This window comes from Perissodus microlepis, chromosome 7 (assembly GCF_051167445.1).
Source record: "Perissodus microlepis isolate ML-2025 ecotype Zambia chromosome 7, ASM5116744v1, whole genome shotgun sequence".
NCBI classification, from domain to species: domain Eukaryota; kingdom Metazoa; phylum Chordata; class Actinopteri; order Cichliformes; family Cichlidae; genus Perissodus; species Perissodus microlepis.
Window position 1 is genome coordinate 59250602 of NC_140467.1, and position 15336 is coordinate 59265937.

At 40.9% G+C, this 15336-nt stretch overlaps 1 protein-coding gene across 1 annotated transcript in view; it reads right to left on the minus strand.

Moving 5' to 3' along the window:
- The window catches only part of tead1a (TEA domain family member 1a), a 48108-nt gene extending 32986 nt beyond the window's left edge, over positions 1–15122 (minus strand). Inside the window, exon 1 of the mRNA XM_084936294.1 lies at positions 14835–15122. The gene's annotated coding sequence lies outside the window, so the exon portion shown is untranslated. The remainder of the gene's footprint in view (positions 1–14834) is intronic.
- Between the last annotated feature and the right edge of the window lie 214 nt (positions 15123–15336).

A 15336-nucleotide genomic window follows, 5' to 3' on the forward strand; every position in this document is an offset into this window, starting at 1 on the left:
TTGACCTTTGAGGAGCTGTTAGCATTTTCCATCCATCTTGCTCATCTTACCCAATTCAGGACAAGACGGGAGTATTTTCTTAACAAGAATTCTGTTCTGTGCAGGATTTAAGTAATGAAGCACATTTGGCTGAGTCTCTTATATGGATTCATTTAGTGGATTTTATAAGTTTAAAAAGCGTTATTTGTGCCATTGCAAAGGAAAAGTAAACAGGTATTGCACGAAAGACAAAATTAACTTTCTTATTTAAGATAAAACCTGGATTCTCTTATTTGTATTCTTTTATAGTTCTTACAAGAAAGGACCGTAAAGGGGCTTAGAAAAAGGAAGAGACAAGCAGCAACGTGTAGTCACACACATAGAAAACTGAACTTTCTGAGATTTGTGGCATGAACAGAGACCTGAAGGACTCCACAGGTGAACTGTTAGCAGAGGATTTATAACTTCCAATGGTCAAACTGAAATATCTCCTTTACAAAAATAAATAATCAGAAGACCGACCCATTGCTTAGGACAGGAGATCAAAAATAAAATAAAGGTGCTTCAGAGCTGTCAGTAATCAAATATCATTACAATCTCTAAGCAGCGTATTCAAACTGTTTCGCCCCATTCTGACACCCAAATAAAATGTGTCAGCGTCTGCTACCTCCGTATAGTCAGTGAGCTCTTTGTTCCCCATAACCTTGGTTAAAAAGGAAAGCTTAAATAATATTTCAGCATAAAAGCATTCCTGCATTCAAAGATTCACCCAGGAAAAAAAAGACTGGAGATGAAGCTCTCAAACCAGTAGGTTTAAGACGTGTTACAGAAATATGGAATTTCTTCTTCATCTGAAAATATTTCTGCATTTTTCTGGAGAGCTCTTCAGAAAACATTTGACCTCTTTAAAGACCCTATGCTGAAGTGATGACAACAGACCACCTACGCTTAAATTCAAAGGCGTTTTAATTCTCACAGCTACATTTATAACCTCTATTGCATCTAAACACTCAACACTACCACTTTTATCACTGTGCAACAGGCTTTAAATACCAAGCTCAGCCTGAATAAATACTTGCTATATTTCACTTCTCTGCACATGAGGTCTGTGAACCTCATTCTTAAGGTTCATAGTGTAAATACCCATTCAAGTAAAAATGTACTTAAATTATTGCTAAAAGCTTGTACTCGTCAGCATTACAGGAAGACAGACTGTGGTTCTGATCTCACACAAACTCCATTACGGTACTCATCAGCATAAAAAAAACATGCAAATGTTCTAATGAGAGGAATCTTTGCGTAAGGCAAAAAAAACAAACTGACAAGATCACGTTTGCATAAACTGGAGCTTCATCCACCAGCTGTTAACTGGTTAAAATGGCATAAAGGCTGAAACGATATGAGATTCTCCAAATTTTTGGAGTCCTCGCAAGCCGTTTTTGTACACGGGGCTCAACTGTAGTTTAACAAACCACAGTCATAAACAAATCCTTCAGATCATGAACCACTCCAAGCCTTTTCTAGACTTGTGTCCTCCTGCCATCTTGGTTTCACTGAATCTAATCTGGCCTTCCAGTTCAGGAGAGAAGTTTGCACTTTGTGATGAATCCTCCGTTTGCGAAGTTTCCTCTTTTTGGTAAACCTGGGTGATGATATGATGTCCTGGATGGATGCATGTTTTACCTTGGTTGATGTTGGGGGAAAAAAACCCACTAGTGTGCACTTCAACCACATCATGAGATTGCATCATCTTCTGTGGTGGAATACATGAGAAAATTATGCAAACTATATCCCGGTGTGTAGGGATTACGTGGTATTAAACACGAATACGTAATAGCTGCCAGGTAGAACAACAAAGCTAACATTATACTGCCAACATGCCCAACAGATGCAGCACTGTTCATATCATTTGCAGAATGAAGCAACTGTCTCAAAGTCAGTAAAAATAACTTTATATTTATTTACCGAGACCAGTTCTGTGAGATTTACGTGATTTTGCACCAGAATGATCTGCAAATCAGAAAGTCTATTTTCAAAGTTCGGTGTGGGCTTTATGGGTAAGAAGGAGAAGAATGTGCTGTAGGTCAGTAAGTAGACCAAGAATAGCCTTCTAAATAAGAATATAAGAAATGTGAGTCTACAGAAGGACAAAGCCAGCCATTAAAAGCCAAACATAGACCATGCAGTGGTGAATAAGGCCTGTGAGATTTGTGGTGAATCTCAAAGTTCCATGTAAGACGGCACAGTGTGTAAGTAACAATGGCACACCCCAACTTTAAGTCTTTTAAAAGAGTCATTGATTTAAATTCTAAGTATTTGTATTTAGAGGATAATTTAATCTCTACATGAAAGGTTCTCTGGTTTTGGTTCTCGGCTGCAAAATGACCTCGAACTTGGTGTAAAGCTCCGTGAAGAACTTCTGGTTTCATCACTGTGCATCCATTATCTCGGACTAAAATATAAACTTGCTCAGAAATTGCAGAAAGGGAAAAAAATCTTTTTAACTGTAAAAACTTTGTTATATTTGTCACAATAAATAACCCATTTGAGATTCTTAATTTTCCTAAATACAGCCACTGTATCTCAGGGAATCCAGTAGTTTGATATTAACATTGATGTTTGTGTGGACGAAGGTTTTGATGAAGAGGAGAGGTTAAAGAATAAGAACTACAGTTAGGCTCATGTGAGCCATGAAAGGGGCCCAGTAGCAGATGGACGCTGGAGAGAGACATTAGTCACACAACAATCAACTCTGACTACTGGGCGACTCTTCTGCACCCCGGGCACCCCCCCTCCCTGCGTGTCTCTCTGTCACCAGGCAGGCCCGGGCCACTCGAGCCAGGACAGCAGGCTTCATAGTGTCAGTGCCAGCCCTCAGGAGAACACACACGGGGCATACAGCCACAATCCTGCAGCTGCCTCGGACTCTCATGTTTTCCCCGTGTGTCGCCTTTCTTCCACTTTCACTTGATTCTCACAGCTCTTCCACAGGCCTGCTACATGCGTGTGTTTGCAAATATGCAACGTTTATGGAGGTTATAATGAAGATGGAAGCTTTTACTGGCGTGCGATTGTCTGCATTATCAGAAGAAACCTGTTTGTGTGTGTAATTGTACTTGTATGTGTGCATCAGCAGGAGGTCGTGTTGCTATACAAGTTGAATGTTTTATCCCAGCCTAGGCAGTTCCTTTCACTCATTCTTCTGTTGGACCACTCAACGGCATCTGTTTCAACTGCTTCCAACATTTGCACACACACACACACACACACACACACACACACAGGTTTTTATAAAAAGAGGATTTTCCCATAATCCTCAAAGCAAACATTGTTCCACTTTATAATGTTTAGCCATGTTTTAATGTTGTAGCCCATATGGCCCAAAGAGAATTATTCACCATCAGGGGTGACATTTCTTATACTCTGCTTATTTTAATATTGCTATTTTACTTCAAGGACCATATGGCACAATATTCATTCTTTACAAGTATGCAAGTGTGACTAAAGCATTCAATATCTAAGCAGACTCGGGGGTGCTTCATTCATCTTCCTATGTTAATAGCCTCCACAACAGAGGTCCCAAGGTAAAAATCATTCAAGTACACCTCATGTTATTCAAGCAGTCAGAATGTATTTAAATGTGTGATTCTGGGCCGAGCTGATGTGCCGTCCGTCCCTGACTTCCACCCTGATCATCACTATAGGAACAATTCTGAAAAAGAGAAAAATGTAGTTCTATTTTCTCTTACTAATGCATGCATATATCTAGTACTCTAGTAAATTAAACCTTTGAATATAAGGACTTTGCAACATCTGAGGTGGGATTTGCTACAACATGGATGTTGAACTGCAGTACTGAACTTTCCTAGCACTCATCCAACAGATGTGCAAATGCACATGAATATTTCACAATCTGTTCAGACTTTAGGCATTCCTTTACCTGCCTGTCCTCTAATCTGTGTGATGGGGAATTATTGTCCTTGTGTAAAAATCCAGAGCATTGCCTGCTGAAGTAGGCTTCATAGACTGTACATAAAGGATGGATGTTACCATTGATACACCCTTTTATTAGTGGACGCTAACGGTTATATATTGGCTGCTACCATGTTATCAGAAGTGACCATAGTTGAGGGTGGAGTGCTAATGTCATGCTAGCATTTTGTTGAACGCACATATCCCAAACAACAGGCTAATGGAGGGGTTGTCCCACATGCCAAGCACTTCTGGTCAACAAAAAAAATAACTCCAGTTCAGTAACGTGACAAAGGTCAGGTTGCAGTGGCTACTACTGTTACACGTGAGGAAAATATTTGGAAATGATTCTTCTAAAACTGTTTGTGTGTCAAAGAGGATTTACACAAAGTTTTGTAACTGTTTGTGGTCATGTATGTGCTTAGGTTCATTTAAAACATACCCCATGCTCTGTAAAAATAAATATAAATACTATGTAAAGCACTGCTACAAATAGTTAAATATGTAAATGAGTCCAAAGAATGTTTGGGGGGGGGGGGGGGGGGTGTCTGCTTGTTTGTTTGTTTTTGTTTGTCTCAGAATCAAGTATATGAAAAATGTAAGTCATTTGGAGATTTCTTATAAATAAAAGTTAACAGATAGGAACATTGCACCACAGCGCTATAAGTCTTCTTTTTCTAATTATTAAAAAAGAATACTACAATTAAAAATAATCTCAAAATTTAAGTGTTTACTGTGAAAAAAAACATCTACATTGTGTGTGTTGCACTACTTTCAAAGCTTGAACTTTAATTTACAGACTCAGTCCCCTAGGAGCAAGCACTGGGTGACAGAGTGGGAAGGAAAAACTACATTTTAACAGGAAGTTCGGGTAGAACCAGGATCAGGGAGGGTCGGCCATCTGCCACAACTGGCTGGGGTGGGGGCGGGTGGGGGCAAGAGGCAAGAAAAGAGAAAAAAACAAAGATTTTTTTTTTTTTTTTTAAAAAAAGGACAAAACACAGAGAGACAAGCATAAAACCATAACTATAGAAGAGAGGGAGGACAGTCACATATTCAAAGGTTTGGTCCAGAACCTTCCAGAATAACAGACTGTGACTGTGTTACAGCCGTTAATATATGGCATCTCAAATGTACTGGGAATAGTTCACTGTGAGTTTTTTGGTTCCCCCTTCTTTCCTTAACACTGAGCACATGCCATTCATGCAATGAGCACAGAACATTGTGCATTTTATACTTCTAATCAACCAGATTTACTTTGCTTTTCACACATTAGAGTGAAGGTCATCCTAATCTCTACGAGCAGATATCTGCTGCGAACATGCAGACATGTGGACATCCAAGGAACGAAAGCAGGCAATGAATAGGAGGCATTGTTTCCACGCAGATAAACAGCCCATGTTAAGAGTTAAAGAACTGAAACCAAGGGTTGAAACCTTTAAAATGTTAAAAAAGAATCGACATTCAAACACAAATACACAGAACAGAAAGTCTTAACTCATACATCTATTATCCAGGGCATCGAAGGTTTAGAGACTGGATGTCTTTAAGGGTCAGAAAGGATAAACTACACATAAAATCTTTCAAGGATGCAAGCCTTTGTCTACTTCTGGCTTGAGCAGCACCTGCTTAAGCAGGTACATTCCTACCTTAATGTACTGATGGCATAAAATAATATTAAATGTTACTGCGATATATTGTACACTAGTGCCAAACCCTAACAAATCGAGTGAAATAACGTGATCAGCAGTCAACTAACTAATCAGCATGTCTTCGTCTCATCTTCCACCCCTCATCCCCAACTAGTTGCAGCAGATGGCCATCCCCACTTGAGCCTGGTTCTGCTGGAGGTTTCTTCCTGTTGAATGGGAGTTTTTCCTTCCCACTGTCACCAAAGCGCTTGCTCATAGGGGGTGATCTGATTGTTGTGTCAGCCAACAATTCTCTGTTTTCTCTGTATTATTGCAGCGTCTTTACCTTACAATACAAAGCCCTTAAGCAACTGGGCAACTGTAGTTGTAATTTGGAGCTATATGAATAAAACTGAATTCAACTGAAAAACTTACAGGGAGAAAGGAATTTTTCCAGCACTGATGGATGTCACCGGAACTCCAATCCAAGAACTTGATAATTAAACTGAGTGGATTTGAACTGAATACACATACTGACCACATGAATACAAAACTCTGCTTTTTTCCCTTTTTACACCAACTCTCTTGCAGTTTAGAAAGTATGACCAGCCCACTCTCATTCCAGAGGTTACAATTAACACTGCTGGTGTGCCTTTGTCTACAAAGGCATCCTTTTAGGAGGGGCTTATCCTACCCAAACGAGGATCATTCCATTACTTTGACTAACCCTAACCACAGAGTGTTAGTCAAAGTAAAAAGTGAAAAAAATTAATTGAAAAAATAATCAGCGAGTGGGGGAAAAAAGTGCAAAAACACAAGAGTCAGATAAGGACACAAACCGCAAACTCATGGTTGACGAACTCCCATCTGCACAACCTCTTAGTACAGCCTCTGTAGGTCACAAAAGCAGCACCTTTATACATCTATAGAAATACATACACACACAGCTGTAGGTGGTGCATCAAGGAACCGACACCAAAAGAGAGGTGTAATGACATTACTCGCCAGAACTGTATTTTGTAGCACCCAAGGGTGAGAATGTGTTGGTATGACAATATCAAAGTATGACTGCTTTGATGGGGATCTTGTCCTTTGTGCTAGTCCACTCCCATAAGACACAAATAAGAAAGTTGTAGTGAACGAAACCCTAATATCAAATGGCTGAAATGACCACGGCGCAGAAGACAGGATATAAAATTTCATCTAAGATATATGTAAGAACAGCAGCATTAGATACCCTGCACTGAACAGCAATCAACAGAAATCAGTATCATACTAACTAAATTCATTATACTAACAATATTCAGCAGCGTTTCTCACGTGATCTGAAGCTGGAAAGGTGTTTGGTTTGGTTTCACCAGTGGCTACCTACTTTTATGGATAATCCATATGAGACCCTACAAATGCCTTCCATTCAGACCAAGCCGATTATTCTTGATTCCATTTCTAATGTAGACTTTAATCAGTTTTCTACTCCGTCACATGTGACTTTTGACTTGGCATTGATGCACGTGTCCGAGTTCAGACTTTTTGATATAATTTGATCACGATTTCAATTAATTCATTCTGCTGAAGACAGACTGAAAAAAAAAAAACCTTTATCCACGTCTCCAGTTCTTCTGATTAGTTCTGACCCGATTTCATGTTGTAAAAAAAAAAAACAAAGACATATTCATCAGGCTGAATAATAAAGCTGCATCAGTGAAAAGAAACCTGCAAAGCATCTTTTATTCTTTCTCGGCACTAATATGCACTTGAGTAAGACAGAGAAAGTTGCTTTATGAGTGGTGAAGAGGCTGTGATTCACAGCATGCGCTCCTCATTATTTCACCATCTCTTCTCGCGGAGGCATTACCATTTATGCACACACGCAGTAATTGGTCACAGATTGCACACTGATACAGTGAAGTGCTTATTTCCTCCTGAAATATGACGGTAAAAGGTTCAGCTAGCAGCTCTCCTCTCTGCTTGCGGTCCTTACCGTTATTCCTCATCCACCAACTTTAGGTTGTTTTTTTTGCTGAGTCAGACAGAGTCATTATCCAGTCTCTTCCTTGGGAGGGTGGAGGGAAATTGGAGGATGAGGGGGGTGGGGTCACACGTCACACAGACACACACGCAGGAGACAATATCCTCCACCAGAGGAAAGGGAGGCCTGGGGAGGGTACAGCAATACAACACCGTTTAATAAGTGTGAACACAGGAGCGTTGTGCCGAGGCAGACACCACGTGTGCTGCATGTGCGTGCATCTGTGAGTCTTAACCCACACCTAGTAAAGGAACAGCGTACGGCTGCATGGATGCGAAAAAGAGTACAGTGACCTCCATCTACCCATCTCGTTGCCACGATTACATCCTCTAAAGCCAACACGAGCGCCGCTCTCCTCAAAACACACGTACAAAACGAATTAGCCCCTGAACTGTGTTTTCCATCTGTGGTCCATTAAAACTTGGGTACTGCTTTATTTAGACAGTAGCAGGTAAAGAGGCAGAGATTGTGGCGGCTGCACACCCGTTATTTAAATATAGTGCTTTGTCAGCACTGTTTCATTTGTTTGTTTGTTTTGGATTCCTCTCTCCTAAGCTGAGACTCCAGCTGGGCTTTATCACAGACCACAAAGGATCAGAACAAATGGTCTTTAAGGTGATCCGGGGGACAAATCAACAGCGGAATAATTAAATTTTAAAAAATGCTGCTCTATGTTGAATCAGCTCAATTGTTTACTCACTGAAAATCTACTATAATGTGTCATTAACTCATATCTCTGAAAGGAAGTATAATCATCAATCATTTTTTAGGGTAACTTTTAATTGAATGATTTTTGTCATTTTATTGTGCTCTCAGAGGGTGGTCTGTCCCTCCCAGAGTTTAACTTTGTAAACAAAAAAACTAGTTAAGGACAACTTGAATGATCTAAAAAATAATTTGTAAAATTTGAGATTCTAGCATTTCAATAGTCTCTGTTGCTCGAACTGAGTTTTAAACTAGTTTTGGTTTTGTGTCGTCTCCCTACGCTTTCCATTTTCCATCCCACACCAGTCATGGCAGGTGTTTGCCCTTCACTGAGGTTGGGTGTGCCAGAAGTTTCTTTTCTCTTGCCAAGTTCTGCTTACAGGAAATCATCTGATTTTCGTTTCCCCTCTAATACTCCAAGTGTCTTTACCATACAGTATAATGCGCCTTGAGGCAACTGTTATTATGACTTGCTGCTACACTTAATTTCACTATATACAAATATGGGAACATAGCAGCAGCTAAATCTCTAATGTTGAGGCTTCAAAATACAGACTGGAGAGCTGACATTGTACGATCAACATTAAGTAAGGCAGAACAAAGCACTGGTTTGAAAGTCTTCATTTGTGACATTTCTGTAACAAGCTCAGAGCCCATGGTAGGTAAGCTAGCCTTGCGCTGGTAGCTTTATTTATGGATGTTTGTTGTATGTCATTTCCTCTCTCTCCTTCCACTTCTATGTAATGCTATACTGAAACTTTCATAAAAACATAAACTGCACAAAAAGATTAAATTTACATGTAGTCATACTATGACTTCTAAGTGTCCCTTGGAAGTCAGAACTGGGAAATTACTTTATTCCCAAGTTAGCGCGTTCCAGCAGAAATGTCATAAAAGTAAAAAATGGAGTTCGCACCACTCAGGTCTCGCTAACAATACACCGTGAAACTTGTTGTTTTGCACAGAAAAACACAGCTACAGTACATCAGATAAAGCCTGCGTCATGGAGTATTTAGCGAGTCACAATACATGACAGTGGCTGTACAAACTAAAAGTTTTATAGCTTTACTGAAGTCTAATTCAATGCCGCCATCTTGGACTCTTAACTTGGAGATGCTCCAACTTTCCAAGTAAGGAATTCAAGTCGATGGGCATTCCAAATTCAATTTATGATTTGAACGTTAGCATTATCTAGCTTGAGGTTGCGAGCATTAGCTAGGCTAATTGGCTAGGTGCTACATGTCAAGGCTAAAAGTAAAAAAATCTTGAGACAGTAAAATTAAAAGCCAGGTTTTAATTATAAATTGCTTAGCTTTAAATGTGCAAGAGGAGAAAATATCATTTCATCTTTTAAAAATGAAAAGGCCACAGGATTCTTTTTTGTGCTATTTTCTGCTGCTGTTCACTAATGCTAATAGCAAATCTAAAACACAAACCAGTGTTAGCTGAATTACCATAAAAAGGATATAAGTTAAAGGAAAAAGAGAAATAGACTTCGTACTCTGTGAAAACTTACTTGTTTCCAATTAGGTAATTATATATCATTTTTTAATAATTTATCACACTCTGCACAGAGTGAAAAGAAATTATCAGAACAAACAACAGTGAGTAATCACCATCAGGCCTGCTGAACACAAAAACCGAGGTCGTGAGCACAACAGCAGGGAAACATTTTTCCACTGTGGGAGTTTTCAGAGAGCAGAGCGAGCTGTTGGCCCACTCTGTGGAGTGTTTATCGTGTCAATTCCTCCAGCCGGGAAAATACATAAGTAGTAGTTGAAATCTAGACTTCCTTCTCACTTCCTGCTGAGGTCAGGAAATGTGAGGGTTGATTCAGACTTCCCACAGTGGGATGGTTGGACTCATCCATTCCACTGCTTGGTGATCAAAACCCCTGAAAGGCTGAGATCCTGCTTACAGTATTTATTTCTGTTCTTACTTTCAAAATAAAATAGGTGAACTTACTGTTCTCGATGGTATTTTCAGTATACGTTAAATGTAGCTTTAAAAGTAATGTGCAAAAATTCTATTTTTATCTAGTTATTTATTTCCATTTTTGCAGAAGAAAAACAAAAACATAAAAGTTTTACAAATAAAATAAGATCATGTGACTCAAAGGGAATGTCAAAGACATCAGCGTCTTTATACACGAGCTCCATTCTGCAGTTTATTCACACAATGGCTGAGCTCCCGCGACAAGGATTAAGCCAAGTCACTTTTTTCAGTGGAGATCTTCATTGAGTTTTTTAAGTTAGGGATTAGGGTTAATCCATGCCTGCCTTTGTATGTTCAGTAAAAAAAAATGTACATGGATTATGATCAGTGTACACTGATCAGCCACAGCAATTATGCCAATGACAGGTGAAGTGATTGCACTGCAGAAAATTGCAATGCCAGCAAATCTTGATGTTTTGCTGATGACCACCTAAACAATGTTAGAGAGAAAACACAGGACCCCATAGCAACAACACTCCCCGGCGACTCTTCCCTCCTCTGGAAGGACAGTGTGCCTCATATCGCTTAAAAAACTGCTCGGCTACAAACTCAAGGAAAACAGCACAGAGCCCAAGGTGTTAATTGACCTCCATGTTTTCAGGATCCAAGCATACACCAGAATGCACAGGACCCAAAATCACGTATCTGTGTCCCGATGTATCACACGATATCGTTGACTAATATCAGCTAATGACATACCATTTACTGATATTGCTGGTAAATATTTAGCTGTTGTGGCACATCAGGTTTGGGATGTGAAATGTTTAGGAATGTTTCATTTAAATGGGGCTATATTAGTTTAGATAGAAAAAACTGATAATGACAAATAATAAAAACTAAATTAAGTAAAAAGAAAAAAACTGTTATTAGCATCAGAATGTCACAATGAGTGCATCACTAGCTTATTATACTGCAAAAAGTAAAGCCATGTAAAGCTGGTTTCATGTCTTGTGGGTATGAATGTGCTTTTATGGGCTATTTTGTTTAATTTTTGCTTGTTTGCTTCTAATAGAGACATGTTGCCATATCTTACAACATGTTGCAGAATCACACGTTCGGTAACAGCATTCTTATCATCTTCAAAGTGCAACAACAGTGTTGTTGTGTGACTTAAGTGATTATTGGCACAGATACAAACAATGAAAGAGACACATTTTCAGATACAGTCACATCAGTGTGGATGTGAGAGACACACTGAAAGACGAGGAGCTCAGGCAGTCAGACAAGCCAGCACAGGCTCCGCCAGCCTCCTGCAGCCACAATCCAGCCACCACCACCACCCCCCATCCGGCTCCCTTGCACACCAGCATCCCCTATTCCACCCTACTCCCCCACCCCACCCAGGAGGATGCCTATTGTTCCCCCATCTCCTAAACAAAGCCTGCACCCTCACCACCTCACCCCCAAAACCACCCTCTCTTTCCCCATCTAACCCCTTTGCCCTCCCTCAGCACACACACTCACACACACACACACACACACAGCTTTGCTGCTCTAATAAACCGGCTCAGCCCCCTAAATTTCATTACATACAAGCCCGGACCCCCACCCACCCAGCCACCCCCCCTTCCCTTCTTTCTTTTACAGTTTTTCCCCTCTTGGCAGAGTTTATCTTTGCGTATCGTGCTGCATGCTAAATATTGGGACATCAGAACAGAATGCACTACAACAACAACAGAAACTGCTCGATGAAAAACCAGGAAGCTGAAAAACTGGACTGCAGTGACACGGGAAGAATTAATTTATCGTGAGAATTAAAAGGAAGATTGTGTCTTATTTTTTTTTAAAAAAGAGAAATTTTTAAAAAAAAAAGAAAAAAGAGCAGAGCAAACATCTTGCAAGCCAGCAGCATCCGTTCATTTGCAGGATTTACTGTATCACCTGTTGATTCAGCCAAAATGACAACTTGCACTGGCAAAAAAAGAAAAAAAGCAACTACATTTGAAATTATAAACGAACCAAGTGGGACGTCACAAGACATCATTTCATTTGCCACGAAGATTACTCCTCCTAATCCCAGTTCCACAAAAATCTGTGTGCCGGATTTTGTCCTCCTGTTTAGAAATGAGTCGACAGATGAAACAACAAGGAGGACGGCAGCGAGCAGCGCTCCACTCCAAACTCCACCATATTGCAGCAGCATTGGTGAAGTAGATGAAAACACACACACACACACAAAAACATGCACACATACACAGCGGTTGTGACTAAAGCACACAGAGGCCATATGGTGCGTCCTCATCCACCAACGCCTGTTGCTGCTTCAACAATGGGGCTGCCTGGCCTGGACAGCAAGAGGCAAACACACACATCCACAAATGTGTACACACATGTATACACACACACACACACACACACCAAATGGTCGTTAGTCAGTCAGTCTGCGTTGCTTAGGCCCCGAACAAACGCCTGGATTTGCATTCTGCACCTCCCTTTATTCTCCTCCTCCCCTCCCTCTCCCCCTCACTCACACACACACACACCCCTGGTCTCTACAGGTGCACGGAGCACTCAAAACAGATGTCAACGGACTGGAGAAGGAGAGGCACGGGTGAGTGAGGGGGAGAGGGGAGGAAAGTGGAGGCTATTTGCCCAGAGCGACTGACAAAGCTTTGTACACTTGCGGGCCTAGACACGGCAAAGACAATGACACACACACACACACACACACACACACACACACACACCTTACTCTGTTACACATTCAGGCCAGCCTGATTTGTCACTGTTAGAAACTTTAAAGGGGGGGATGAGCGTGAATAGAAAACGCAATTTGCATCCACATTCAGATTCGCCCTCTTAAAGACAGGTTTTAAAAGTAACCTGCTCCACTTGGAGAAATCCACATTTCATTAATGATTCCAATGTTATATTTTGCACATCTGCCAAAACAGAGCATGGACAAAGTAATTATTTACACACTTTTAAAAAGGTGGAATGAAATATTAGGAATACCTCTGCAGAAAAACTCTTTTGTTTTCCGGATCATTTTTAAAAACACTTAAATGCATCCCACACTTTTTTTGGCACTGGCTGTTCTGAAACTGGGGCAGTGATGAAATTCACCACTTGATCAACAATGTCAGGTGTTACTTCATCATTTGGACCATTTTAAAAGGCAGAATATGCAGAATAGTCTTTCCCTCCACCCACTTGTTTTTTTATATATTTCATGAACAAAACGATACATTCAGTGACGTGGGGAAATAGAGCACCAGACATCTTTAAAAAAAAACAAAAACAAAACAGAGACAAGAATTAGAAAATTACACTGATAATGGAAACAGCTACAAGTTACATTCCTCACTGATTCCATTGTAATTACTGGACTTGTTGCACAACTTCACATTAACAAAACATTCATCTCCAATATCCCCAATTTCATTTAGCCGCATCAACTCTATTCAAAAAGAAGCCCAAACTAATATTCTCTGAAATATAATCCTTTTATCCAACATCGCCCTCCCGACATCTAACAGAAGGATTACTGTAACAGAATTAATGCATCTACTATGTTTCATCCTACAGGCTGTAATTTTCTCCAATAATTACATTGTGGTTTGGCCCTGCTTTGCCACACATCTCCAGCCATAGAGGACAGGAGCAGTCCTTTGATCAATATTAAAAAGGAAGTACAGAACACAACTACATAGGCTCATGTGAGGAGCTGCTGGAGAACAAGGACACTTGTGATTTGTGATGTGAGCTTTAATTTTTGCAGGCAGCTTTTACTCCAAACTGACAGACGGGTGGAGTGGAAGGAGTGTCAGCATCACAGATCTCCATTTAGACTTATATATATATATATATATATATATATATAAAAGAAGAAGAGCTTTAAAGCCCTTCATAAAAGTCATTTTCTATAAAGGTGGAATAAGAAGTAAAGTAAATGCGTTAACAGATCTCCCAAACGGGCTGTGTGATGGTGCTGAGAGTGAGCGTGTAATGTGTTCTGTCCACTGGGTAAACACTGGCTGTGTGCATGTTATCAGCCTATGGCCTGTTTCTGTGACTGGGGCCTGCCTGCCTGCCTGCCTGTGTAGGAAAAGAGAAAACCCCGCCGATGCAACAAGTCCCCCATTCACTCCCAGCTTTGTTAAGCTGCCTCCCAGCGCTGCTGCGAAAAGCTTTTCATCCACAATCTCTCAATCTCCCGAGGACACATTCCCGTTTTTAAAAACAGAAAACACGTGATTTTTAGCGTACGACAGAAAGAAGTGTTAGGAAACAAGGTTTGTTTTCTGGTGTCGGAAGGAAGGGGAATAAAACTGTAGTGAAAGCGACATCCCTCGCTTTGAAGCTCAACACGGCGCAGTATTAATAAGCTTGTTAGACTTGTTCAGCGTGTAGAATAGGTGTATTTGTGGCGATTTGTATTCCAGTGTCGCCGAAACTGTTTTAATTTGAGCTTCAGTGACCACTTCAGGATTTTAGAAACAAGCGAAACGTCCGGGGGCTTTCAGGCTACAGGCTGAAGAGAGCGAAGGGAGGGGGGGGGGGACTCCTCCTAGGGAACTTACCTCGATTCATACGCCTCTTTATGGATTAATTCCCACACTTTTCACCGGATCGGAGTCGCTACAGCAGCGGGAAGCCCTCCGCCAACTCCAGAGTCTCCTCTCGGTTTTGGTTTGAGGAAGGATCGGGCGCGCTGAGTGCGTAAAATGCGCAGCGTCTCTCCAAGGATGCGAAATATGCGCGGAATGGGAGCAGGAATGAAATGAACGCAGCGGACTGAGTTGAACGGGGCGGGGTGAGAGGGACTGGCGTCACCCTGGATGGATGAAATAGAGTGAGTGAGAGATGGGAGGATGGGTGGAGAGAGAGAAAAAAAAGAAAGAGAAAGAGAGCGAGGGGGAAGGGGAAGGGGCCGGACTGTACGGGCTGCGTTCAACAACAAAAGAGTGGAGCGCCCAAACTCTATTCAGGAAGAGGAGGAGGAGGGTCGAGATAAAACACGGTCTGCTGTGCGGGGCTGACAACTAATCAGATAAGGTGACGCTAAAAGAAAGAGAAAAACAC